The sequence below is a fragment of the Hyperolius riggenbachi genome, chromosome 4 (assembly GCF_040937935.1).
Source record: "Hyperolius riggenbachi isolate aHypRig1 chromosome 4, aHypRig1.pri, whole genome shotgun sequence".
Lineage (NCBI taxonomy): Eukaryota > Metazoa > Chordata > Amphibia > Anura > Hyperoliidae > Hyperolius > Hyperolius riggenbachi.
The window spans coordinates 93,005,012-93,031,646 of NC_090649.1; the positions used below are offsets into that span (position 1 = coordinate 93,005,012).

The following is a 26,635-nucleotide window of genomic DNA, read 5'->3' on the forward strand; positions in this document are numbered from 1 at the left end:
CAGAGAAAGAAAAAAAAAGGAACACAGCATAGTAATTTGTGTGCTTGGCACAGTACATACACGTCTATCTCATGTCACGTCACCTCGGTTGTCCTTTTAAAGGGCTCTGCCTCTGACACAGGAAACCAGGGTTCAAATCTCTCTTCCCGTTTAGTAAGCCAGCACCTATTCAGTAAGGAGTCCTTGGGTGAGACTCTCTAACACAATTACTGCCTATAGAGTGCACCCTAGTGGCTGCAGCTTAACACTGATTCCACCAGGAAAAAAGCGCAATATAAATGTTGTGTTTGAAAGTCCAGCTGACCTTTCTGGTTGCAGTAATATCTGAATCAAACATGCAGCTAATCTTGCATGATTTTTGTCACAAACTTCTGATCATCTCTAGTGATGTACCTACTGTTATGCTGGGTATACACGGACGGTTTTTGCGCTGGTATCGAGCCAGCGCTTCGATGCAGGCGCGTCACCGCTGGTCTGCGCGGATCGATTGCCGCTTGTCCCCGCGGGTGCTGCTAATGAGCCGCTCGTTTGTCATTGTTCTCCCCGCTGGTATCGAGCGCAGTATCGATCTGGCAGGGTATTGGACAGGTTGAATATCAATCGAGCCATCAGCGGCTCGATTAATAAAAAAAAAAAATTACCGTGTATGCCCAGCATTAGATTTCCTAGGGCCTTATCAATGTAGAGGGTATAGACAGGAACTAACAAGTACTCTTACCAAAGACTAGTTTTCATTTATGTTGAACAGCTACTCTACACAGCTATATCCAAAGTTTAGTTCAAAGGTCATGTAAATTATATGCAGCTTGAAACTAGACCAATTAGAATAAACTTCCTGTCAATTTTTATTGGTCCAAAATTAAACTGCAAAGCATTTACATTAAATTTGAATCCAAGAAAAAATGATTTGCATCTCATTGATCATCCCTACAAAATGGGATTTTCACAGGTTACTTTTTTTTTGAGAAAAAAAAAAAAAAAAAGCCGACGTACTTTCACCGTGCCCATGGATTTCAATGCCTTTAGCGATAATGGGCTTTACACACACACACACACACACACACACACACACACACACACACACACACACACACACACACACACACACACACACACACACACACACACACACACACACACACACACACACACACACACACACACACACACACACACACCTTTGCAAAACAAGAAACTTATTGGTCTTCTTACAATCTCTGGTCAATAAATGTCATTATAATCCATGTGGCTGGGAGAAGTCTCACCACATTTGCATATCAGGTCTGATTGCTGCCGTTTATCAACTATTCCGTCTTCCTGTTTTGCTCAGATCACTGATAACGGGATGTGCAGATGACACAGGAAAGCTATGAGTGATATTAAGTTGCGTTGCGACTTTTTTGGGGCATTGCGTTGTAATTTGCGTTGCGACTTTAACGTCGCATCAAAACGCAAAGTCCCACTGTGAAAGAGGCCTTACTGGCAGAACAAACAAACATCCTATCATGGATTTTTCTCAAGTGTCTCCATGTATTTGTTGCGGAGATTTATAACCCCAACCAAAACTCAGCCCCTAACTGTAGCCCGAGGAATTGAGCTCCAATCTCTGCGGGCAACAGTAATTGTGTGTATGTATGCACTTTAATACTCTGGGGAACTAACATTTTAAGTTTTTCTTGTAATCTAAAAAAGTACACCCCATCTACTTTATGCAGCAGAAGTGCAGAAAAATCTAGGACATGGTTTCTACTATTGAACACAAATTCTAAGCAGAAAGCAGGCAGGAGGATTCTGTGAAGCAAAAGCAGGAACTGATTATAAATGCCTAGCTGATTAGGGAGTAATAGAACGTAGATTTAGCATATTTATGTGAACACTTATCCCTTCATCAGGATGGCATGATGTGCCTAAACCAGCCGCAATCCCATTTGAAATGTGTAATGCCCAATGCACAACTGCAAATATCTTCTCTGATGAGGATTTTCCATTTTCACTGTTCCTTGTTTGCTGAAGTATTCAAAATAAAGTGAGAGCTGCAACACTAATGAAATGAGGTCTGTTAGCTTCACAAATGAAACGACCTTGGATTCCCTAAGTGGCCTTGAACATTAAAAAAGCCAGACTTTAAATATTTGTACAGTGAAATGCAAGATAGGCTTCATGCAAATGCTTTGCAAGAACGTTAAAAAAAAAAAAAAAAAATGGGAAATGGTTTCAGAAAAAAAAAAAAAAAATAGCAGTTGGAAAATAGTTGTTAATTACCAGTTAGGAAAATTAGTTGCCGGTCATAAGAAAGTCACATACTAAAAGGATTCCTTCAGTGGGCAACGCCGAGGAGCAAATGACCATTTTCCAGTAATCCATCAAGCGCCAGCAGAACGATGCTAAAAGCATGCTTCATGACATGTCCATGTCAGCCGTCAATAATGGACTCCATTAGAACCAGCAATCAGAAGGAGCACCACAGCAGGAGACGACGTGCCTCGATCCCTGTCCCCGTGCCCTTTTTCAAATTGCATAAGCCAATTAAGCCAACTGGCTTATGCAATTTGGAAAAGAGCACTGCTGCCCGAAACGACATCTGTTATTGCGATGGCTGTTTGCTTGATGCATTAAAAGAGCATATAATTACATTACTTGTGTGGTAACAATCCGTTCTTGAAGTTGAAGAATGGACTCCATGGCAATAAAGTGAATCGGTCACGTGCCCACTAGATGAAGTGCACCCATTAGTGTCACCCCAGACAGTGTTTGAGGAGAAGAACTTTTCTACAAAGGGTAGCTGTCAACATTACAACCCTGAAAGCAGACATTTGTAAACCAAGCGGGTTTTTGAAAGGAAAAAGATGTGAAAAACAGCAGCCCAATTATCTACCCAGAGAAGGTGCCCTTTAATCATGGAAGAGCTTTCAAGAAAAAAAAAAAAATAGTTGCTTGTGTGGCATTCAGTTCAATTCACCAGCTCTACACTGAGCAACTGAAGTGCTCGGAAACATTGAGCACCAAGTTTGTCCCCTAATGGTGCTACTTCCCAAGCGAACAACCATAATGGCGATCGTTCGTGCCAACGAAAAATAAGCAATTCAATCCGAACAAAAGAATCCTAAAAACTCACAAACAGGGTAGCAGACAAACTTCTCTGTGGGATGTACAACCAGCTAGCAAGCAGAATCCTGCAGCCCCCAGTGGCCACAAAGACAAGTTGACCATCACCAGGGATAAAAGCACTGATCAGTATGCAAGTAACAATAACAATAACAATAATATTTATATAGCGCTTTTCTCCCTGGGGACTCAAAGCATGCCACAAACCTTTACTGTAACACCACAAATAAAAAAAGTATAAACACATCTTGGGTCCTGCACAACAGTGACCCATTCACTAAATAGAACGGCAAAAGTCGAAACAGGTCAGAACTGACTAGAAGGTGGGCAATCTCAATGTTTTTCCCATTTGTAAGATTAGCACTTTTAGGGCTTCAAGGCTTTTATTTAGTGAAAGGGTCTCTGTTGTGCAGGACCCACAATGTGAGCGACTGTTTCTACTTTTATTTGTGTTACAATAGACTCTAAAGTCTCCGAAAATCCATCTTTTTATTGCAAAAACCTGTTCAACATAATTGTCCTAACTAAAAACGCTGCATCCGCAGGGCTAAACTCACTAAATCCCCCCAAATTCCCCGGGGTACACTGCAGGGAGTGCTTCCGTGAGAGGCAGAGCTTTCAGCTGCAGCTCTGCCTCTACACGCGTCTATCAGCGCGTATCTCCGCCCTGCCCACCCCTCTCAGTCTTCCTTCACTAAGAGTGGCGGGGGAGAGGCGGAGATACGCGCTGATAGAGTCAAATAGAGGCAAAACTGCAGCTGAAAGCTCTGCCTCCCACTGAAGCACACGGGGCAGCAAAATCCGCAACCAAGAAAGTCGTGGATTTTGGGAGGGGAGTTTGGGGGGATTTAGTTAGATTTCAGCTGTGGGGATGCGGCGCAATAGTTAGGGCAATAATGTTGAACAGCTTTTTGCAATAAAAAGCTGGATTTTAGGAGACTTCAATGTTTCTTTAAATCCTTGTGGAGTACTTGCACCAAAAATTACATCTTCTGGCATGCATTGCAGTGGCCACACAACTTCGCTGGGAACTTCAAAATACAGAATAGCTGCTGGTTCTCCTGAGGAAGATGGCCTATCCCATATGGACGGCGAGCAAAGCAAGGGAAAACCGCGCCGGAGATTTCGGCGCAGCCATAATAGGAATTACAGATAAAGTAATTACAGATAAAGACAGTAATTTGGGCGCCCTCAAAAGTTACTTTAAAAACAGCGTAATTCAGCCATCTTTACCCCTGGGTCCATGGCGGCCTGGAGGTGGAATAGTAATTAACACCACCGGGACTTGTGCAGGAGCAGGGTGAGCCATTTTTCAGCTTCACCTTTTACCCAAATTTCACAGCGGCTTAATCAAACCTATGCGCGGGGGAGGGAGAAAGATGGGGCTATCAGAGGAGAAGCACCCCGTAACTAAGTATTGACGGTCACCCCACCGGCACACTATGCCAAACCTCCCTTCCAGGGAGCGTCATTTTATACATTTATATTTTCACTTACAGCTGCCTTTATACATTCAACTGCTTGCATTTATCTTATTTACGGTATGTCTTTTTGAGTCTTCATAAACCCACACGGCAGAATTAGAGAGTCTCAAAGCCCCATTATCACTGACTGTTTACAAAGCAGCTATACAGTAATCTAATTAAACAGACGCATTGTTCCAAAAACACGTCCAGAAGGTTAATCAACAGTAGATGGATGAAACTCCCCTGGATATTGACTAGATAGAGAGAAAGACGACAGCTGACAGCAACAAGATTGGGCGACTTTAGAAAGAAGCAGGAAAACAACAATGTAATTGATGCGCTTGTAGCAGACGTGACACAAGCAGCAGAGAGGCCTGTGACACAGACTATTGATACACTTCACATGGCCTCAGGCCCTCCCGTCTGTTTATTGGCAAGGCCGTAATTGAATTTCCCACGTCAGATGCAGTTATTCCCTGATGCTGTGGAAATCACCACGAGTCTCCTGCTTTACCTCAAAACATATAAACACTATAAAACAAAATACAAAGATTGCCTCCTATCCAAGGCAGCAAACTGCAAATATCCCTCCCACAGCATGTACTGAACAAGTCAAAATCCATAGTTACAAAGTTAAGAAAAGGTGGAGGGAAAGGCTGCACATCCCTAAACATGTTGCAATTGAATGGTTAATCGCACAGGCATACACCACCTCTGTCAGACTGAAAAATGCATGCCCTGCATCCAAGACAAGTGCTAACATTTATTAAACTAGGAGGAACTTTAGCTTCCAATATGGTTTGCATGCAAAGTATATTAAACTAGACACTTGCGCCACGGTGAGGCAAACCTCCGGGCAAGTGACCTAACCTAAATATAAAACCTTGGGAGCAGCTAAGCATTATTTCAGATTTGCATCTGAATTGAATGCGAAGTGTGCAGAAAATCTATTTAGGTGCTGCACACTGAGCTGGTGGTCATTTTAGATGCAGCCTTAGTGCTATGCGCTGGCGTTCTCCTCGCTAAGTCAAAATCCATGCTTATTTAATAGGAGACATGTTAGCTGAAAATAGCAAAGTCCATTGTTGTCAGTCAAAGTAAGTAATCCTCAGAGCCACGTCCTTGTAAGTATAGCTCTTTTATTGTAATAAAAGCAGTGAGCATGCCATGCTCAGTGACTGACGCGGTTTCGGACCAAGTGTCCTTTGTCAAGCTGTATTGGCTTCTCTCCTCCTATACAGCTTGATAAAGGACACTTGGTCTGAAACAGCACCTGTCACTGAGCATGGGATTCTCACCGCTTTTATTACAATAAAAGAACTATACTTACAAGGACGTGGTGCTGCGGATTACTTAGTTTGTTCTGCATGACCCTGAAAGAGTTGAAGGGTCTTTTTTGCTTAGCACACGCTGTCTCCTAATTGGGTGCTGTTCTAGTTGTTGACTATTGTTAGTCAGTCACACACCTGAGGTATGCTAGACAAAAGCAAACCATTAAAGAGAATCTTTACTGTGAAAATCTAAATAAACTTACCAGCCTGTTTGTTGTCTTCTTCTAGCCCCCTCGGTGACATTGTTGCAGCTCCCACTGCTTACTTGGTGATAAAATCACTGTTTTATTCAATGTTTTTGTAAACCATGAAGCTGGCCGCCAAACAGGAAATGCATCATCAGAGCAGGTGCCTGTTTGCGGTGGCTCCTCAAGTCTGACTTGACTGCTGAAATGTTACTGCCACTTGTTGCCTTAGCTGCTTGTCTGGGCTTTGACCTGATCTTTCTGCACTCGCAGCTGTTCACAAGGTGACAGCTCCATGAGCTGCAGACACGCTGGCAGTGAGCAAAGACCTTGCCCGTGACTCACACACACAGGGGGCATGCATAACTTCTCCCTATCACAGTAGAGGCAGTGCATTCCTCTCTGGGTTGACAAAGCTTGACAAAGGAAATAAATTAGATAGATTATTACAGAGACAACTAGAAAAGGCTGCAGTAATCCAGACCACATTAGAACAGGTATAGGAACGTATAGAATAGAAGACATAAGGCTGAAAATTTTGTTATAGAGTCTTTAAAGGGAAGGTTCAGGGACTGTTTAAAAAAGATAAAAATCCGCATCCACTTACCTGGGGCTTCCTCCAGCCCGTGGCAGGCAGGAGGTGCCCTCGGCGCCGCTCCGCAGGCTGCCGGTGGTCTCCGGTGGCCGACCCGACCTGGCCAGGCCGGCGGCCAGGTCGGGCTCCTTCCGCGTTCCAAAATGCGCCTCACGGCGGCGCGCTGATGTCATCGGACGTCCTCCGGGCTTTACTGCGCAGGCTCAGTAGTTCTGAGACTGCGCAGTAAAGCCCGGAGGACGTCCGATGACGTCAGCGCGCCGCTGTGAGGCGCATTTTGGAACGCAGAAGGAGCCCGACCTGGCCGCCGGCCTGGCCAGGTCGGGTCAGCCACCGGAGACCACCGGCAGCCTGCGGAGCGGCGCCGAGGGCACCTCCTGCCTGCCACGGGCTGGAGGAAGCCCCAGGTAAGTGGATGCGGATTTTTATCTTTTTTAAACAGTCCCTGAACCTTCCCTTTAAGCCATCTGAATTTATCCAGAGGTACTGCCTCTGCATGTGAAGCACGAGGTCATGAGTTCAACTCCCAGGTGAAAAAAAAAGTAAACCATTATTAGGTTCCAATCACACTCGGTGTTCTTACCATATTTTTCCCACAGTGTGGAAATGTAAATTCTGGCTCAGCTGGAACAAAGCTCCGAGATGCATCTGCCCTTTGCCAAGGTCCAGCAATGATTGTGGTGGTTTGGATTTTTTTTGTTTGTTTTTTTTTAGCTCCCACCGCCCCCCCCCCCCCCCCCCCCCCGATGCTCCACTACGTGCTGCATTTTTGGTAAAAGCACTTTTCTAAGCACTTTTCCAGAACGGTTTGGTCATTCACTCCCTGAGGTTGTGCAGTCTCACCAAAACTGGGTAGATGAAAAGGAGAGCGTAGTCCTATGAATTGCCACATATAGAGATGTTAGGGATAGAATTGGGCATGAAAAGCACACATCCATGGACCCATGTGGTCTTGTGTCAGCCATGACATCAGGCTGGTGGGGGTCTGGAATTTAGTTATGCAAGAGATCCACAGCATTTATGTGCAGCTGAAAAATTTGTGATGCAATCAACAGGACCAAAATGGAACAAAGTAAAAATCTTCGTACAGTGTGCCTAATAAAAAAAAAAAAGCTAATAGAGTATACGTATGGCCTAAGGTATAAGAGAAAGGTTTAACATGAAAGATCAGAGATAAAAAGAGGTATAGTCACAATGGAATGCCTGGAGATGGAAAAACTTGGATGAGCATCTAAATAAGAACAATAGCTCAGCATAGCATTGGCAGGAATGCTGTACCACAGGGAAAGTGATGCAGCACAGACCAGGTACAACCTGGTAGGATCCTGCAGTAGATGAAGCACAGGCAGCAACGTGTGGCCATGTCTGGTAGAACCTGTTAAAACTACTGCATAAACGAATACAATTCCTTAAAGAGACACTTAAGCCAGAAAAAAAAAATGAGTTTTACTCACCTGGGGCTTCTACCAGCCCCTTGCAGCAGTCCTGTGCCCTAGCCGCCACTCACTAATCCTCTGGTCCCCCACTACCAGCTAGTTTCGTTTTTGGCAACAGGCCCGTCAGTAATTAGCGCTATTGCGGGCCGCAACGCGTACAAAAATATGCGTTGCCGCATTACGCACGCATAGATATGCAGCAACGCGTATTTTTATTTTTGAATTTATTTATGAAACATGCATGAATAAAGAGCACAGCACTGGGAGCTTGCACGCATTCAAGAATAATCAGGAAGTTAAAGAAGAACTTCAGCCTAAACATACGGTCATTAAGTTACATTAGTTAGTATGTTAATTAAAATAGGTAATATAATCTCTTACCCACCCTGTTTTAAAAGAACAGGCAAAGGTTTGTGATTTCATGTCGGCAGCCATCTTTTCGGTTGAAAGGAGGTGACAGGGAGCATGAGACAGTTCCAACTGTCCTGTGTCCTGCTCACTTCTCCCAGTTGCTAGACAACGAGAACAACATCAGAAATCCCATCATGCTTTGCACAGCATCAGGGGAAAATGCCTGGGCGGATTTCTTTGCTGGGGCGGAGCTTAGCTTCTGTGCAGCTAAAAACGAGGCTTGGGTAAGAAAAACAAATTTCTGATACTGTGAAACTGTTAAACACCAAGCCTTTTCTGTGCTGCTGAGTAGATTTTTGTCTGGAAGTTCACTTTAAGAGATCTGCAGCGATTTCCCAAATAATGAAATACTACATTAATATGCAAAGGTCAATTCTCAACATCCCATATACATCATCTTTCTTCTCGCTCTTCCTATGCTGCTACTTTCTACCAAGCTGTTCATTGGCTACCAATTAACCAAAGGATCCAGTTCAAACTCTTGACCCTAATCTACAAAGCTCTCCACAATTTCTCCCCTGTACATCTCACTAGTTTCCAGATCCCATCCCAACCGCAATCTCAGATCTGCACATGACCTTTTGTCCTCTACAATCACCTCCTCGCATTCACGTATACAAGATTTCTCACGTGCTTCACCCCTCCTATGGAATCCCCTTCCACAACACATCCGTCAACCTTTGAAAGCTTAGCAAAGTTTTTTCTCATCCCTAAAAAGGGGTTCACTACCTGGTCAGCTTTAGGTAGAGCAGCTGCATTTTTATTCTGGGTAAGTAGGTGATAGCATTAGCAGCAAAGGATCAATAGAACAGGCTTGGAGGTGCCGTGCTAAATGATGGGGAACCACAGAACGCTGAGGGAAGCCTCAATAGTAGAATCCTGAAGCCGCCCTCTCTTTAGCCAAATACACGAAGTGCATCGAGCAGAGAAGACAAAAGTGACGACAGCTGAAACTTCCACATGAACTGTGTGTGGGGAATACTGGGATACCACACCCCTGTAAGGTAGAAGAGGCCAAATACAGCCTATCAGGTTGATATTATGCTGGGAATACACGGGTCGATTCTGGCGCTCGATTCGGTGCCTGATCGTTTTGCCCGCTCGATTATCTTATCTTCCGCTCGGTTTTTTAATCTTTTTTTCAATTCACTTCAATGACAAATCGAGCGTCAAAACGATCGAACATGTCGGAAATTATCTATTCATCTTAGCTCAGAATGCAGTCGTGTATTCCCAGCATAAGCCTCAGTACACTCGTCCACAGAATTCTAGTGAGTCATTAAAAACAAGTGTCACTCCGTGCCCCCCCCCCCCCCCCCTCTTCCCCAACACAAAAAGTCTAGCAAACTGTTAATCTTTGAGGGGGGGGGGGGGGGAAATCACTGGGAAAAATGTTTGCAGCTCATAAAAGATTTCCTGGCAACCAGAAGCTGATAAAGAGTTCAGGCTCCCAGACAAACCTCACCATCTTGTAATGACAGCTTTTTTTTTTTAAGGTTTGGCTACTTTAGTTCAATAGCATAGGGCTCTAGGTGGCCATTGTCTATAAATAGCTTTCCATCAGATGATAACACAAGCTCAGCTAACAGAGTACACAACTGTATTTGTAAGCCAACTTGTGCCAAGAAAAAAATAAACTGCTTAATAAGTTGAATGAATGCACAGACAGAATAGGGTAGGTGATATGGACTTGACTTTCTGATTCAGGTTTTCTGTCTGACAAGGTGGGCTACAAGCCCTGGAAGTCAGTGCCCTGCATTTGCCTTTCTCAGTGTATTGAAAATGATCGTTCGTTACGCCAACTATTGGTGTTACAGCACATGAAACTGACATTTCCTGCAGCAGGGCATAAGCTGGTTTAAATAGGAACTCCAGTGAAAATAATGTAACAAAAAGTGCTTCATTTTTACAATAATTATGTATAAATGATTTAGTCAGTGTTTGCTCATTGTAAAATCTTTTAAATCCCCGATTTACATTCTGACATTACATGGTGACATTTTTTACTGTTGGCAGGTGATGTAGCTGCTGCATGCTTTTTTTTGGCAGTTGGAAACAGCTTTAAACAGCCATTTCCCACAATGCAACAAGGTTTACAGACAGGAAACTGCCAGGAGTACCATGGTCCTCAGAGTTTCACCACAATATCAGTCATACAGCACCCCCTGATGGTTTGTTTGTGAAAAGGCATAGATTTCTCATGTAAATGGGGGTATCAGCTACTGATTGGGATAAAGTTCAATTCTTGGTCGGAGTTTCTCTTTAAACGCACTGGAAAACATGTTCTAGGTTAATTAATGAGTAGTGCCAATAAATCTGTCACCAGTTTAACATGACTAGAGATGCCAGCTGGCCAATGGAAGCTCCTTAGTGAGGCATGAAGGGGCAGGCACAAGTTATGACTCATACACTAGAAAAATGGCAATTATAGAGAAAAGGTTGAGCTGGAACTAGATATGGAGCAGTGCCAAGATGGCAGCCTGTGTAAAGGTGGCCATACACAAAATGTTGTGTATTTTTTTAGACCAGAGAAATCTTAAAGAAAAATCAAACTAAATACCATACACAGATGAGTGATTTTTCTTCTTCAATTTTTAATTTTGCATTTTTATAACATTGACAACAATAGTAAGAAGACAAAGAAAAAGTGAATACATACAATCCACATAGGTTGAGATACACACCAACATGGTTACAATAGAAGGTATACTAATCGTGTCGACCCATAGAATGGAGCTTATATAAGGACGTCTTGAAGGTAAGACCTGGTGACATAGCGAGTGCATCAGGAATAATAGGTGGCCCCTGCAGGACCCTCCTGGTGTGATAACACATGAACCACTCATTTTGACAATTCAGTCTCAACATGATGCTGCAGAATAAAAAAAAGCGCCCTCATCCGATCAGATTTTAAAGTAGGATTTTTTTTTTCCCCTCAATTCAAATTTTTTATTAATTTCTTACACACTTCTTTTTAAATCAAGAGTGAAAAGTGTATGGCTACCTTAATGCCAGGGTCACACTTTGCAGAATCGCATAAGTTTTACAATATATTCTATGGGGTAAAACTTTTTTTTTTTTTTTACAAAAAAATCATGCGATTCTGCTAAGGTTTTTAGAATTTAGATGCATGGTTGCCTTACCCCTTAGGAACCTTGGACAGCGCCAAACAGGCTGACCAATCAGTGCTGCCAATTTAGCAATGCATTTAAAAAAAAAAAAAGTTCTTAGCGTTGTATATGGATAGTATACATGAAAGGTAAAGGTTGTTACATTTTTTTTTTCTTTTATGTCAGGAGGCAGCAGAGGGTGCTCTATTGCTGTTAAAATTACTGTATATTGTGGTGTATAAGACTACTTTTTAACCCTTGAAAATCATCAGAAAGGTTAGGGGTCGTCTTATACGCTGGGTGTCATTGATGCCTGGTGATATGCCCTATCTTGTTACCGTCTCTCAGATCTCTCTACTGAGGATTGAAATGAAGAGGCGCACATGTGCGAGATCTGAGAGGCAGAGAAGGCGGTAAATAGGATACAAGGGCGGGCCAGACGGGTAAAGACACGCGTTTTATGGGCACAGCACGATCTATTCTGCCATACTGCTCTGATAGACATGGATAGCTGACCAATCCAACCAGTCAATCGCCTATATACGGTTATATAATGGGTAGCACATACAGTACAGCACCAGTATCCATTCATACATAGCACCAGTATATGATTTAAAAAATATGTATTTGATGTACGTTGGAAGAGGAGTAGTCTTATACAGCGAGTATATCCCAAACTATATTTTAACTGGAAAAGTTGGGGGGGGGGGGGGGGTCGTCTTATACGCTGGAATATACAGTATTTTTTTTTTTTGTTCCACAAAAATTCGCATCACTAAAATCTTCCCTTTCATTTCCAGGTAGGAAAACAACCTACTCTCTAGCGAGAGAAACATCAGACCTGCACATCATGTGTTTGCTTGTAAAATAACTTAACTAGGATACCACAAGCAGCAAAGGAAAAATGCTGGTTTAGTACGAGATAGTTTGGCTAAAAATAGGCAGCCGAGGACACTACGGAAACATAAATCACATTAGAGGCCAGCGTGTAGACGTGAACTACCTGTAACCCCTTGTCACCAGGGGCCGAGCTGTAACGTCACAGGAGATTCCACAGCAGCCCAGCTGTCCTGGAGACACACAGACCCGTAATGACAGACCGCCAGGTCTTCTGACGTTACAGCAAGCCAAAACGTTGCACGCTTTGCATGCGCTTGTGCTGTGAGGTCAGAGTGACATCTCACAGCACAGCAAATGAAAGCCAAAAAAATAAAATACATCTTAAAGTCCATAGATGTTAACAACCTAAAGGACATTGTAACGTAGTTACAATAGTAACTTAATAGTAACGTAGTTCAAAGAGAAACTCCAACCTAGAATTGAACTTTATCCCAATCAGTAGCTGATACCCCCTTTTACATGAGAAATATATTGATTTTCACAAACAGACCATCAGGGGGCGCTGTATGACTGATTTTGTGCTGAAACCCCTCTAACAAGAAGCTCTGAGTACCGCGGTACTTTTGGCAGTTTGTTACAATGTAAGAAGGTTCACAGACAGGAATTAGCTGTTTACAGCTGTCTCTAACAGCCAAAACAGCTAGGAGCAGCTACATAACCTGCCCACAGTAAAAATGTCCCCATGTAATAAATGTCAGAATGTAAATCGGGGAGAGGAAAGATTTTACAATGGGCAAACACTGACTAAATCATTTATACATAATTATTGTAAAAATGAAGCACTTTTTTATGACATTATTTTCACTGGAGTTTCTCTTTAATTCCAACTTCAGTGAGGCAATTTTGAGTCACACAAAGGGCATAAAAGGACTCCAAATAATAATGCATGTTTACATTATGCAGATTGTATTTCATCATCCTTAAGCTGGCCACTAACGGTCCAATTTCTAGCGAAAAATCGTTCGAGCGATCAGAAATTCTGATCGGACGAAAAATCGTTCACTACACCATCAACTAACCAATCATTGCTTCCTATCTATCACGACCACCAAGAAAATCCACATTTTCGTTCGACGAAAATTCATTCGGGCGACATTTTTGTCACTCATTCATAATCGATTGTGTCCACCAATGGAGATTATTTACAACCAATCCGATCAGAATTTCTGATCGCTCGAACGATTTTTCGCTAGAAATTGGACCATTAGTGGCCAGCTTTATATTATTACGCATACAGTACTGGGGCCCATGGGCTCTTTAGCTAGGTCACTAGCTCATACATGTCAAAATCTCACCCACAGAGCCAACATATTTGGTCCACATGCAATTTCCCCACTTTGCATTATGTCCAGCCAACTCTACACATCCAGGAAAGCTATACTGGAGGTGAAGCCCTAGAGCACCAGGAAAGCCATAAATGGAGGGAGGGAAACAGCTGGGCAAAGTACAGCCTGTTGGCTGGCATTATAAAGTTAGCTAGCCGCTAGCATAGCTGTGGAGTCGGAGTCTGAGCCATTTAGGGTACCTAGAGTTGGAGTTGGTGATTTCATAATCTGAGGAGTCGGATGATTTTTGTACCGACTCCACAGCCCTTTCCACTAGCGGGTCAGTCTCCCTCCCACCATCTTTTTAAAGATGCGTACAGCATGCAACAGCACAAAGCACTTGCCCAATCACTTGTTCCAAGGCGATCTCCATGGCAGCGTCATTGTCATGTGATGACGCCTTTACCTACCAGCATGGATACTGCCGCTGGAATGACTGACTGGGTGCATTCAAATCAATCGCCCTCTGGAGGGAGGGAAGGTAGTCACAGCAGGCCGCATAGCAGTGGAATGCGGCCTGACCCTGCAAAAGTTTGCCCACCCCTGCACTAGACACCAGGGAACTGTATAGGGAGGGGAGTCACTAGACCAGGGAACTTTATTTGGGGGGGGGGGAAGCGAAAGACACTAGAGAACTGTTTATGGGGGATTGGGAGATTATGCACCAAGGAAGTTTGTAAGGGTGGAAGGTGGCAATTACAAATAGAGGTTGACCTGCAAGTTTGGTCCCATTTGAGTTTGACACTCCTACACTAGCTGCAATATGTTGTGTATATTCTAGAACAAACATGTATTGGTTAGTCCAGAGTTCTGCTGTAATCACATTTCCCCAGGACATATCACCTGTGACCATTAAGGACTATAAGCAGAACATTACCAGTGCACCAGGTGGCCTGGGCCTCTCCCACGGGAGCCAGGCAAGGTAATTCAACAGTCACAGCAGATTAATTGCGCGGCAGCAATTCTTTGGAGATACGGCTGCAAGACGTGGAACAATACCGACTGCTGGGTTCACAAAGAAAAACCCGATGTAACGGGCATCAGCGGCCTCATCAAGGGACAGGCAATTTGCTTGTCACCATTCCCAAAGGTCTTCACAAGATGAAAACTTCTAGCATGGCAGAGAATGGCAGGTCCGCTGCTGTCTCCCACAGATAAGAGGAGTATTTACAGAGTCTGAAAAGAGTTATGCAGTCACTTTCAGGCACATTATTACCTTTCCTATATATCCTGTTGTGCTGTATGATTGAGGGATAAAGCAGAATGAAAAGCTGTTTTATCTAGATACAATGCTCATCAGACAGAGTACAATGCTGGATTCCTGGAAGGAAAGGGGGATGATATAGATTAACTATAAAAAAAAAAAAAAAACTTGGTCACTGAAATGATAATGCAAAATATATCTAGCGACTTCGCAAACCTATCGACCATCAGATTCGATAATTACCTAATTGGAAGCAAATCGCTGCTGCCAAGTGCATGCCCTACAACAATGCGACCAGTTTTAGGCCAAGTATGTCGGACATGCTGCAAGATATCAGGCTGTTGTGCTGCGGTAACTGCCAGCGATATCGGAATGAGCGAACACGATGAAACACCCGACACTCTCCCCCCTAATGTTCAATGTGCCCCACCCCCGTGCACTATACATTACCTGTCCGTGTTCCCCTTGGTTCCAAACTTCGTCCATACACACGCTCCATGTGGTTGCCACATGGCCACATGTGACATCACATGCACATCCACGGACAGCATGTGGCTGGATGGTGTAATGGTTAAGAGCTCCGCCTGACACAGGAGACCTGGGTTCAAATCTCTGCCCTGCCTGTTCAGTAAGCCAGCACCTATTCAGTAAGGAGTTCTTAGGGAGGGAATAGCATCGTGCCGGCATCATAAGGCTGATTTCGGATCGATTTCATCATGAAATTGATTGGGAATCGGCCTGCACTGTATGGGCAGCTAACAGAACTCTCGCTCTTATCAGATTAGAGAGGTTTGTCTCTTGGTCAAACCTGTCCACCATCACCTGATGTATTGCTACCTTAAGAGCCTTGGTCCAGATGTTGAGCCTGAAGCTGTGTTCCCACTTGAGCTAGCTGTGAACGAACATTGTTTTGTCTGTTCTCCGCTCATTGCTAAACTGAAAGTGAACAGCTCCTATTTTATAAATGGAAGCCATTCACACTTGTCACTCTGCAGAGGATGCATTGCAGTAAGCGGGCCGCACTTCTGTGCAGTCCACAATAGTCTCAGGCAGGTGGATGCGTTCCTCATATATCCTATGGGGTAATGCATCTGCCCCGGGCTCCAGCTAGACCAAAGCTGACACCACACTGTCCTCTTCCGCTGGCCACATGTGACCGGCGCAAGTGGGAACACAGCCTTATGCCTGGAAGCCACTAGCAGTGCTTTCTAAGTGCTAGGGATTTGAAAAACTCTTGCTAATGCAATGCTATGGGGGATAAAAACACACACACACACACACACACACACACACACACACACACACTTTCCTGCTGTCTAGTGTTCCTCCTTCCCCCTATACAATTCCCTGGTGTGTAGAGGCCCCCACCCTGATACAGTTCCCTAGTGTTAAGCGCTTTTCCCCTCCCTCCAAATATGGCTTCCCTGGTGTTCTAGGGCTTCACCTCCAATATAGCTTCCCTCGTAGTCTAGAGTGGGCCAAACATAATGCAAAGTGGGGAAACCACTTGAGGGCCACATTTAATGGCTCCGAGGCCCAGATTTGGCCCGTGGGCCGGACTTTGACATGTAAGTGGGATTGCACACAGCATTACATTAGCAAGAGCTTTTCAAATCACAAGCACTCAGAAAAAGCACTCCTAGTGGGTTCCAGGCCTCAGAGAACTTTAGCAACTATCCGACATAATGAAAGAAGTGGAAGAAGATGCTGGAAGCCTGCAATAGGATGGTTATGTCGGCTGCCATAAGCTCCAAACCTCTGAGGAGTCATTTAGGTGGGGTACAAAGAGGCTTCATGCTCCACCTTTGTATCTACTGGAACCACCACAGCTTAAAGGGGTCCCAATATGCTGCTGGGTGGGCTCTCACTGTCTGTAGGCCCTAGGCCTGGCATATTTACTCCACTGCATCTACACATTGTAAGTGTTCCCTCTGCCTGAAACAGGGGCTTGAAATACAGAAAACCAGATCTGTGGCAAGATTTCAAAACATTAAAAGCAGACCCTGAACTCTGGCACAACACACAATGAAAAGTCTTTATTCCACATACAGCTGAAAAAGTCTCTACTAGGTTTCCTGTGTTTCAAAGATTAGATAAAGTTGTCTAATAAGCTCTTATCAGCAACTGTGAATAGACTGCAGGGGGAGCTCTACCTAGGCAGCCCTGGCATACAATTCAGGGCTCGTTTCCACTATAGCGAATCCGCATGCGGGCACTGCATGTGGATTCGCATAGTCAATGTAAGTGCATGGGGCGGTTTCCATTTGTGCGGCGGCGGGAGCGTTTTTCGGTGCGGCAGAAATCTGCACGGCAGAGCCGTCAGATTTCGCATGCGGGAGGAATGCGGGCGAATCGCCGCTAATGTATTTAATAGGGAAATCGCATGCGGCTTTGTCATGCGGATTTCCCCGCGATTTCGCATGGTTTGCTATGGAGCTTTACTCAGGCAGTGACATGGTTAAATTCGCCTGGCTCCTTGCCATGCGAAATCGCGGGCTAAATCCGCATGCGGAAACGCAGCCGCATGCGATTTCTTCTGCGGTGGAATCCAGGCGATTCCGCACCGCAACAGTGGAAACGAGCCCTAACATTGGGGCTTAACCATTTCAGTGCTCCATGCAGAAGAGGAAAACCTTCAGGTTTTACAGGATTTCCATAAATTGTAATGAGGATTTATTTTCCCCATAAAGGTTATGCTGTGGCTAATCTTTTAGATCTGAAAAGAAAAAGTCGAGTTTAGTTCCACTTTAGGTTTCAGACCTGAATCAGACCTGGCACCTTGCGGCACACGAAGAACTAGGTTGGGCAAGAATAGTTTACGGTAAAATGGGGTCCTGGACAAAAAATGGTGTGCACCAGCCCTCAGACAGAGAAGGGACATTTTCAGCAACTACTACCCGGTATATATAAGTACAGCTTGCCTTTCAAGTACAACTAAACTATTGGGAAAAAAAAAATTTATACTTTAGACTATGCTATTTTAGTCTGCAGCCAGCAAATTATTTGAAGTTACACGGGGCTTCTAATGGTCCCCCGCAGACATCCTGTGCCCGCACAGCCTCTCACCGATGCTCCGGCCCTGCCTCCGGTTCACTTCTGGAATTTCAGACTTTAAAGTCTGAAAACCACTGCGCCTGTGTTGCCATGTCCTCGTTCCCGCTGATGTCACCAGGAGCGTACTGCGCAGGCCCAGAATGGTCTGTGCCTCCGCGGTACGCTCCTGGTGACATCAGCGGGATTGAGGACACGGCAACGCAGGCGCAGTGGTTTTCTGACTTTAAAGTCTGAAATTCCAGAAGTGAACCGGAGGCGGGGCCGGAGCAGCAGTGAGTGGCTGCGCAGGCACAGCATGTCTGCGGGGGACCATTAGAAGCCCCGTGTAACTTCAACTCATTTTCCCCTAACCCCCTACAGTGTCCCTTTAAGCTTGCTACACACTTTCAATTATGACTGGCCAATCACTGACCAATTTTACCACCTCCACTTAGTATAAGGGTCAACAGATATTGAATATTATGAACAGATTGTGTAGGTAAACCTTCATACTACATGGAAGTGCTAAAAATTGGCCAGTGATTGGCAAATTGAAATTGAAGGTGTGCACCAGGCTTTGGTCAGATCTGTAACTGGTCACAAATCTACATAGCTACAAGATGCCACTTGTGTGACAGTCCTGAGTTGTGCAATACACAAGGTTAATAGGATTTCCATTCCTAGCTGCTGCAGACCTGTGTGCACACTCTGATGTCGGTCAATAGCCAGCCAACTCACTTGTGCTCGAGTTTGCATAGCAAATGAAAAATGTACCAACAAGAACAATTGAAAGTAGTACATTTTAAATAGTACTTTGTACAAAGTGTAACGTAAACATGAAGATACTTCCCAAGTATTAGCAGGCAGTCACTGCTTGGGATCATGGGAAGTGCAATTCTGCATCCAGCAGGCAGCTAGCCACCCAGCTAGAATAATCAGGATATCCAAAAATATTTAAAGTATTCACAGTATCCACGAGCTTTAATTTTAAACGGTACCTAAAGTAAGAGATATGGAAGCTGCCATATTTCTTTCCTAACGATACCAGTTGCCTGGCAGCCCTGCTGATCTCTTTTGGCTGCAGGAGACTTGCACACCTGAAAAAAAGCTTGTGGCAAAAGTATTAGGCAGAGAATCAGCAGGGCTGCCAGGCATCTGGTATGGTTTAAAATTAAATAGGTCAGTCTCCATATCCCTCCAGGTTTCCTTTCAGTAACTCAGGAGTGCTAGGAATGTTCAGCAGATTTTCTAGAAGCCTGGAGTTCCCCTTTAATCCATCATCCGTGTTCACTGGCTGTCAGTGGTTGGTAACGATTGGCCCTAGCTTTCACCTAGTAGGAAAATGGATGGTGTGGAAATTTTAGATGCGTTTACACAGCAGTTTCCAGCGTTGTTCATTCTCCCTAAGAACTGAATCTGAACATTCACCGCTTCCTAAACCTGCCTCTTTTCTAACACAGCTTTACTAAATAAAAGAAGGCTTTTTACAAGCTCGTTCTGAATCTGTCCAGTATCACACTGCAAGGAGTCTGTGGTTCCAACTCACCATAACCAAACAAGCGCTCACACTTGGACTTTGATCTACTTGCAACAATGTAACAGATCATAGAATGTTACTGCTTGTAAAACAATTTGAATCACAGTCACATTGCTACAATAAGTGCCTAGATATGCATAAACTGCAAGGACAACATATTCTACAAGGACAACAGATATTTACTATTATAAATTGCCCTCTTCAGGGCCCGTTTCCACTTGTGCGGTGCGAATCGCCGCGGTAAAAATTCGCATGCGGATGCGAATCTCGCATGCGGTTGTATGCGAATTTTTGTGCGAATTCGCATGAAAATTCGCATGGATGACACTGTATGCGAATTTAACCATGGCAGTGCCGGTGTGCTTTTCCATTGCTTTCCATGCGAATTCGCATGAAAATTCGCATGCCAAAGCCGCAGGCGATTTCCCTATTAAATACATTAGCGGCGATTCGCATGCACTCCACACGCAGGCGAATTCTGAGGGCTCTACCGTGCAGAAAAATCCTGCACAGAAAAACGCTCAGGAAAACTGACAAGTGGAAACAGGCCCATCCACTTGTATTGGCTGTGCGAATCTGCATGCAGGAAACGCTTGCAGATTCGCGATAGTGGAAACGGGCCCTCAGGTCCTGATCATTAAAAAGAGGTTAAACATTAAGTTGCCCTTTATATTGTAATTACACACATGCCAAATCAATCCCTAACTGCCATCAATCAATAAATGCAGTTATACTGTTACTATGGATTTCCCTCTCCTGTGGACATCAGAGAACTCCCCAGTTATTACAAACAGCTCCTGTTTATGAGAAGCCTGGACATGACTTACGGGGGGGGGGGGGGGGGGGGGGTATGGATGCTGCTATCTCCCCCTCTGCCTCCCAAACTCCACAGCATTAATGATGGCTATAACTGTGTGATCGGTCACTCTTATCCATGGAGCACACAGTGACCAATCATCCTGCACTGGCAAGAAGAGTCATGCTGGGGGTTCTTTCCTGTCTTGTACGGTAACTCTCGCCTTAAAGCGAGTCCAAGATGAAAAAATAACTAGAACAAGTAACTTGTCTATATATCTTATCTAAAGTTTAGATGTGTACACAGCAAATATAGCTGCAAGCAGTTTTAATAGAATATGATTATTTATTCCTGTGATACAATGACAGCAGCCATGTTGTTTGTAAACATTACACAGAAGCAGGCTTATCTGTATCTTGAGCCATCAGCCTAATCCACTCTCCTCCTCCCCCTCTGAAATCAATGGCTAGTAACACCTCCCCCTCCTCCTGCCCAGACTGAGCTCCCATGAGCCCTTGCTACTGCCAAGGCTCTCTGAAAATCTGTGGTGTGGCTTGTTTAGTTTATAGGGAATTAGAGTATTAAAACAAAAACAAGTATTTGGCTTGAGGAATGCCCTATAAACAATAGGAAAGGAACACAATTATGCAATGTGTAAAAGTTCACCTCGGATTCACTTTAATAAGTCTTTATAATGCTCCCCTTTCTTTATTTGTAATGTGAAAGTATATGATGCGATGCAAAATTCACTTCTGAGTCGCTGTTCAAAAGTGATTTTGCAGCAATTTTGTGCGGTGCTCTGAATAAAGTTTAATCTACATGCCGGGTCCATGTGCCGCCTTCCAAATGTAGCCCCACCCCCTTGCACAGATATGATGTGCAAGGGGACGGGGCAACGCTACAGACGCTGACGCCTGGACCCGGCATACAAGTAAAACTTTATTCAAAATGCAGAACACAAATGCAAGCACTGTACGGTTCCAAGTACATAGCTTGCAAACGCAAGCAAATTGTGCCCCAAATTGCTTCCAAAACCGCTGCACAAAGCGCTTGCACTTTAGGAAGCGCAAATGCTGCTTCCATTGGGCAACTGGCCTAAGTTCCATTATGCAGCAAGTGAATGGCAATACTTAATAGATGAGTGATTAAAGGACAACTGAAGTGAGAAATGTATGGAGGCTGCCATATTTATTTCCTTTCATACTTTTATCCTGACAGTCCTCCTGGTCTACTTGGCTGCAGTAGTGTCTGAATAATGCCAGAAACAAGTATAAAGCTAATCTTTCAGGTCGGACAATGTCAGAGACACTTGATCTGGTGCAGGTTTGTTTCAGGGTTTATGGCTAAAAGTATTACAGGTAGAGGATTAGCAGAATAGCCAGGCAACTAGTAAAGGAAATAAATATGGCAGCCTCCATATCCCTCTAGTTTCAGTTGCCCTTTAACTATGTAAATTATCACTTGTTAACAGCATGGATAAAAACCACTTGTGTAAACTCAACATAATGCCTGGAACACACTATGCAATTACCCATCATACAGATGGGTTAAATGTATTATTTTCAAACAGGTCCAATCTTATTTGCTATTGTTTTTCTCATTAACTTTCCAATCACTTCTATACAAAATGGATCAGAAAAACGATCAGAAATCAGATCAGACCTGTTGGAAATAATCGATTTGACCTGTCTGATGGGAAATTGTATTGTGTACTAGGCATATGTTTAGGCCAGTGATCTGCAAACCTGGCCCTCCAGCTGTTAAGGAACTACAAGTTCCACAATGCATTGTGGGAGTATGACAGACAGTCATGATTCATAAAGGCAATTGCATTGTGGGACTTGTAGTTCCTTAAAGGGAACCTGAAGTGAGTAAAATTATATAAAATAAACACATGATGTACCTGCAAATGAATATCACATACTTACCTCGCCGTCCGTTCCTCTCAGAAGCTCACCATTTTCTTCTTACAGTGATCCCTTCCAGTTCTGACAAAATATACCAGTTACTGTCAGTTATATATCAGCAGCAGTCAGTTACAACTGAATGTGCAAGGTAATATCCATGTTTCCCTATGGCTCAAGTGGGTGATATTACAGTTTAACAGTCTGCTGACCAGGAAGCGGTTATGGGGTAATGGCCATTTTTAAAATGGAAGACGGAGAATTCCATTGATCACAGCGGACAAATGGGACGCAGGAGAGGAGAAAGAAATTGAGGAGAGGACTACACAGGAGGCAAGTATGCCCTGTGTATGGTTATTTTGACTTTTTATTTTCAGTTCAGGTTTTCTTTAACAGCTAGAAAGCCAAGTTTGCAGATCACTGGTTTAGGCTAGAGCTCTCTTATTGGTGAGTAATAGCATCAGGGCGTAAAGGTTTCAGGTGTGCCAGAAAACACCTTCTTCAGTCAGTAGAAGTATAGCTCTTACACTAATGGTGACCCATGAATCAGCAGAAATGAAGGTTTACATAAAAAAAAAAAAGAAAAAAAAAAAGGGAACCAATAAAAGTTCAAGGAACTGAGTCATCAGCAAAGGTTACAAGAGAAAAGGCTTCCTAGAAAATGTTCTGCCTGCCAGATGGCCTGCAGACAAGAGGTCACATACTAAAAGGGGACATACATTTAGGACAAATTATCTTCTAATTTATGGACACATCTCCGATTCGATTATAGGCCGATCGCAAAAACGCGGCATGCTGCATATTCTTTCATTTCCAAAGTATTTTATTAGTTGAACAGCACATCAATCATACAGTCAGGTCCATAAATATTGGGACATCGTCAAATCTAACATTTTTGGCTCTATACACAAACAATGGATTTGAAATGAAACAAACACTTGTGCTAATTCATAAGATTGTCACAGCTGCCTTTGAAGTTCGGTAAATTACCGCAGCTCATTAAGCGGTACAGCAGAAGTATGGCGATATCTCTTTTGTTACAAGCTGTAATTACGGCTCCCTGCACAGGCGACTTCCCATTGTTAAGACCTCACCAGAGGTGTCGGTAAATATCGTCTTACCACTTGTTGAAGGCTTTATGAATTAACATTAATGTGCTTTAACTGCAGACTGCCTGCTTTTATTTGAGGGCATTTACATCCAAATCAGGAATTACAACAGTTTGCATATGTGCCTCCCACTTGTTAAAGAGAACCCGAGGTGGGATTATATTATGCTACTGGGGCACAGAGGCTGGTTGTGCACACTAACACCAGCCTCTGTTGCCCCATGGTGTGCCTCCAGGACCCCCCTGCGTGCCGCTATACCCCCCGCAGTGCTGGCGACACAGCGTGTCGCCAGCACAATGTTTACCTAAGCGCTGTCTGTCAGCGCCGCTCCCCCGCCTCCTCCATATTGGCGCTACCCGCCCGCGTCCCTTCCCTCCAGCTGATTGGAGAGAAGTGACGCGGGCGGGTAGCTCCGATGCGGGGGGAGCGGCGCTGACAGACAGCGCTTAGGTAAACAATGTGCTGGCGACACGCTGCGTGTCGCCAGCACTGCGGGGGGTATAGCGGCACGCAGGGGGGTCCTGGAGGCACACCATGGGGCAACAGAGGCTGGTGTTAGTGTGCACAACCAGCCTCTGTGCCCGACTAGCATAATAAAATCCCACCTCGGGTTCTCTTTAAGGGAGCAAAAGTAATGGGAAAGAATAAAAATCATAAATCAAACTTTCACTTGTTAATCCTTTTTTGCAAATCCTTTGCAGTCAATTACAGCCCGAAGTCTGGAATGCATAGACTTCACCAGACGCTGGGTTTCATCCCTGGTGATGCTCTGCCAGACCTCTACTGCAATGGTCTTCAGTTCCTGCTTATTCTTGGGGCATTTCCCTTCAGTTTTGTTTTCAGCAAATAACATGCATGCTCAATCAGATTCAGGTCAAGTGATTGACTTGGCCATTCTTTCCCTTCAAAAACTCTTTGGTTGCTTTTTGCTTTGGTTCTTTATCCATCTGCATTGAGATTCTCCTTCCATGAGTTCTTAAGCATTTGGCTGAATATGAGCAGATATTGCACAAAACACTTCTGAATTCATTCATTTTTTCATTCATAAATACAAGAGAACCAGTTCCATTGGCAGCCATACATGCCCACACTGACACTACCACCACCATGCTACACTGATGAGGTGGTATGCTTAGAATCATGAGCAGTTCCTTTCCTTCTCCAAACTCCTCATTACTCTGGTACAAGTTTATCTTGGCCTCTCATCTGTCCATAGGATGTTGTTCCAGAACTGTGAAGGCTTTAAAGCCGCATCTACACGCGTAGATGCGGCCGCGATGTGCCTCATCAATCGAGCCGATAAGATTGATAAGATCCGACAGGACGGATCTCCCCGCCACCGATTCCCCGCGAGGGGACAATGGCAGGGAATCGAGCGGAAGATAAGCGGCGCGGCGACGAGCGGGAATCGAGTGGGTATTGAGTCCGGCACACGCGCGGTGACGCGGCAGGGACGCGGAAGAGGCGATCAGGCGGCTAATCGAGCCGCCGGATCGCCGCCTCATCTACACGTGTAGATGAGGCTTTAGATGTCGTTTGGCAAACTCAAATCTGGCCTTCCAGTATTTGAGGCTCACCCATGGTATACATCTTGTGATGACCCTCTGTATTCACTCTGGTGAAGTCTTCTCTTGATTGTTGACTGACAAAAGCAGCAGAATGTTTAGAGCTAAAAAAAAAAAAGTTACAATAGTATCGATGTCCCAATATTTATGGACCTGACTGTACATTACATTGTTTTACTGCTGAAATTGGCATTCTTTTGATTAAAAAAATAATAATTTGGAATGCTTCAAGAATTTGCGTGTCATCCTTGCACAGGAGCCATGTTAATCTCCTCTGTACCTTTTCAATTTTAGTAGGTGACCTGCCAAAGCGAGGGCGAATGCTTTGTTTTCTGCAAGATTGTGATAGTCTTATACTAGGCTTCAAAATATCACTCTATAGGCTCTAAAATATCACAATATCTCAAATCACCGGTAAAAACCTGCTCGTTTAAGTGTCGAAAATCATGATCAGCATTGCAGCGCTGCCAATTACGATTTTCAGCGTGAAAAGGACCCCTACTGTTAACTGCATTGGGCAGCAGCGGATCAATGGACATGTTGATGGGTGCTAGGATTACTTCATGCATATCAGTTAACATTTTAGTTTCTGATACATAAAAAACTAAACACTGTTTTCCAGCTCCACACAGCCAATGCTTCCCCCTTGCAGGTGTTCTCTGCAGTTCTTTGCCCTTCACAATGAAGAATCCAGCGCACAGATAAGCACAATGGCAGTTTATCAGGAGCAGAGGTCATTGTGCATTACTGGCATTACATTGCCATTGTAATTGTAATCTACATGTAAAACAATACAAAATACATTTTATTCCTAGTAAAACCTGGAGGACTGCGGCCCTGTTTTATGTCATATAGTGACACTGTAATAAGCCACATGGCAAGAGGTCAGGAACAGACACATGCGGTGTAATGCACCTCGCTAATAACTCACAGCTCACCAGTTGCGTTGCCAGCAGAGTTTGGACTAAAGGTGCGTACACACCACTTGATTTATGTTGCCCATCGAGAAGCAGAACCTGATCCCCTTGGGCGACATTGCTGGGTGGCCTGTACAGACGCATGTCAGCTGTGCAGCTGACAACGCATTCCAATGCTATGTGGGGTTGGGGGGGATGGGGAGGGGGTAGGACAACGGAGTGGTGCGTAATGTCATGCAGGGGAGTGTCGTCTTCAAAGAGGCTGGATGTCAGTCGGGTGAGTAGCTGGCCGGGCGGATTGCTTGTACAATCGGGGACCATGTACAGATGCCAGATTATCGGGCGAGGCGGTCATTATTGGCCGCCTCAGCCAACTTTAATCAAGCGTGTGTAATGTGAGTGTTCTGACATGAGCGATGAGCTTTCTATTCAATGGCAAACGTGGGTCCTGCACCATTTTAGGCATTTGCAATTCAATATAAGAGATAGGAAAAGCGCTTTGAAAAGCTTTTTTTCTGAGCACTTTTAATCAAATACATTGTATTTATTAATGTCCGGGCAGAGTTCACTTCCTGACATCAGGAAGTGGAAAAAAAAAAATCTAATAAATCGCTACACAAAAGCCCATAGAAAAGTGCTTTCAAATCACTCAAAATCGTTCAGCGCATGCGATAGCTGAACAAGCCTAATAGATCCTTTGCCCCAA

The 26,635-nt window shown here is 44.2% G+C and overlaps 1 long non-coding RNA gene and 1 other non-coding gene across 2 annotated transcripts in view; both read right to left on the minus strand.

The window, feature by feature from the left end:
- The window catches only part of LOC137571342 (uncharacterized), a 108,236-nt gene that overhangs the window by 64,347 nt on the left and 17,254 nt on the right, over positions 1 to 26,635 (minus strand). The gene's annotated exons all lie outside the window — the stretch shown is intronic.
- Positions 25,224 to 25,330, minus strand: LOC137505448 (U6 spliceosomal RNA). Its single transcript, XR_011020061.1, has one exon. It is a non-coding gene; the product is annotated as a U6 spliceosomal RNA (small nuclear RNA).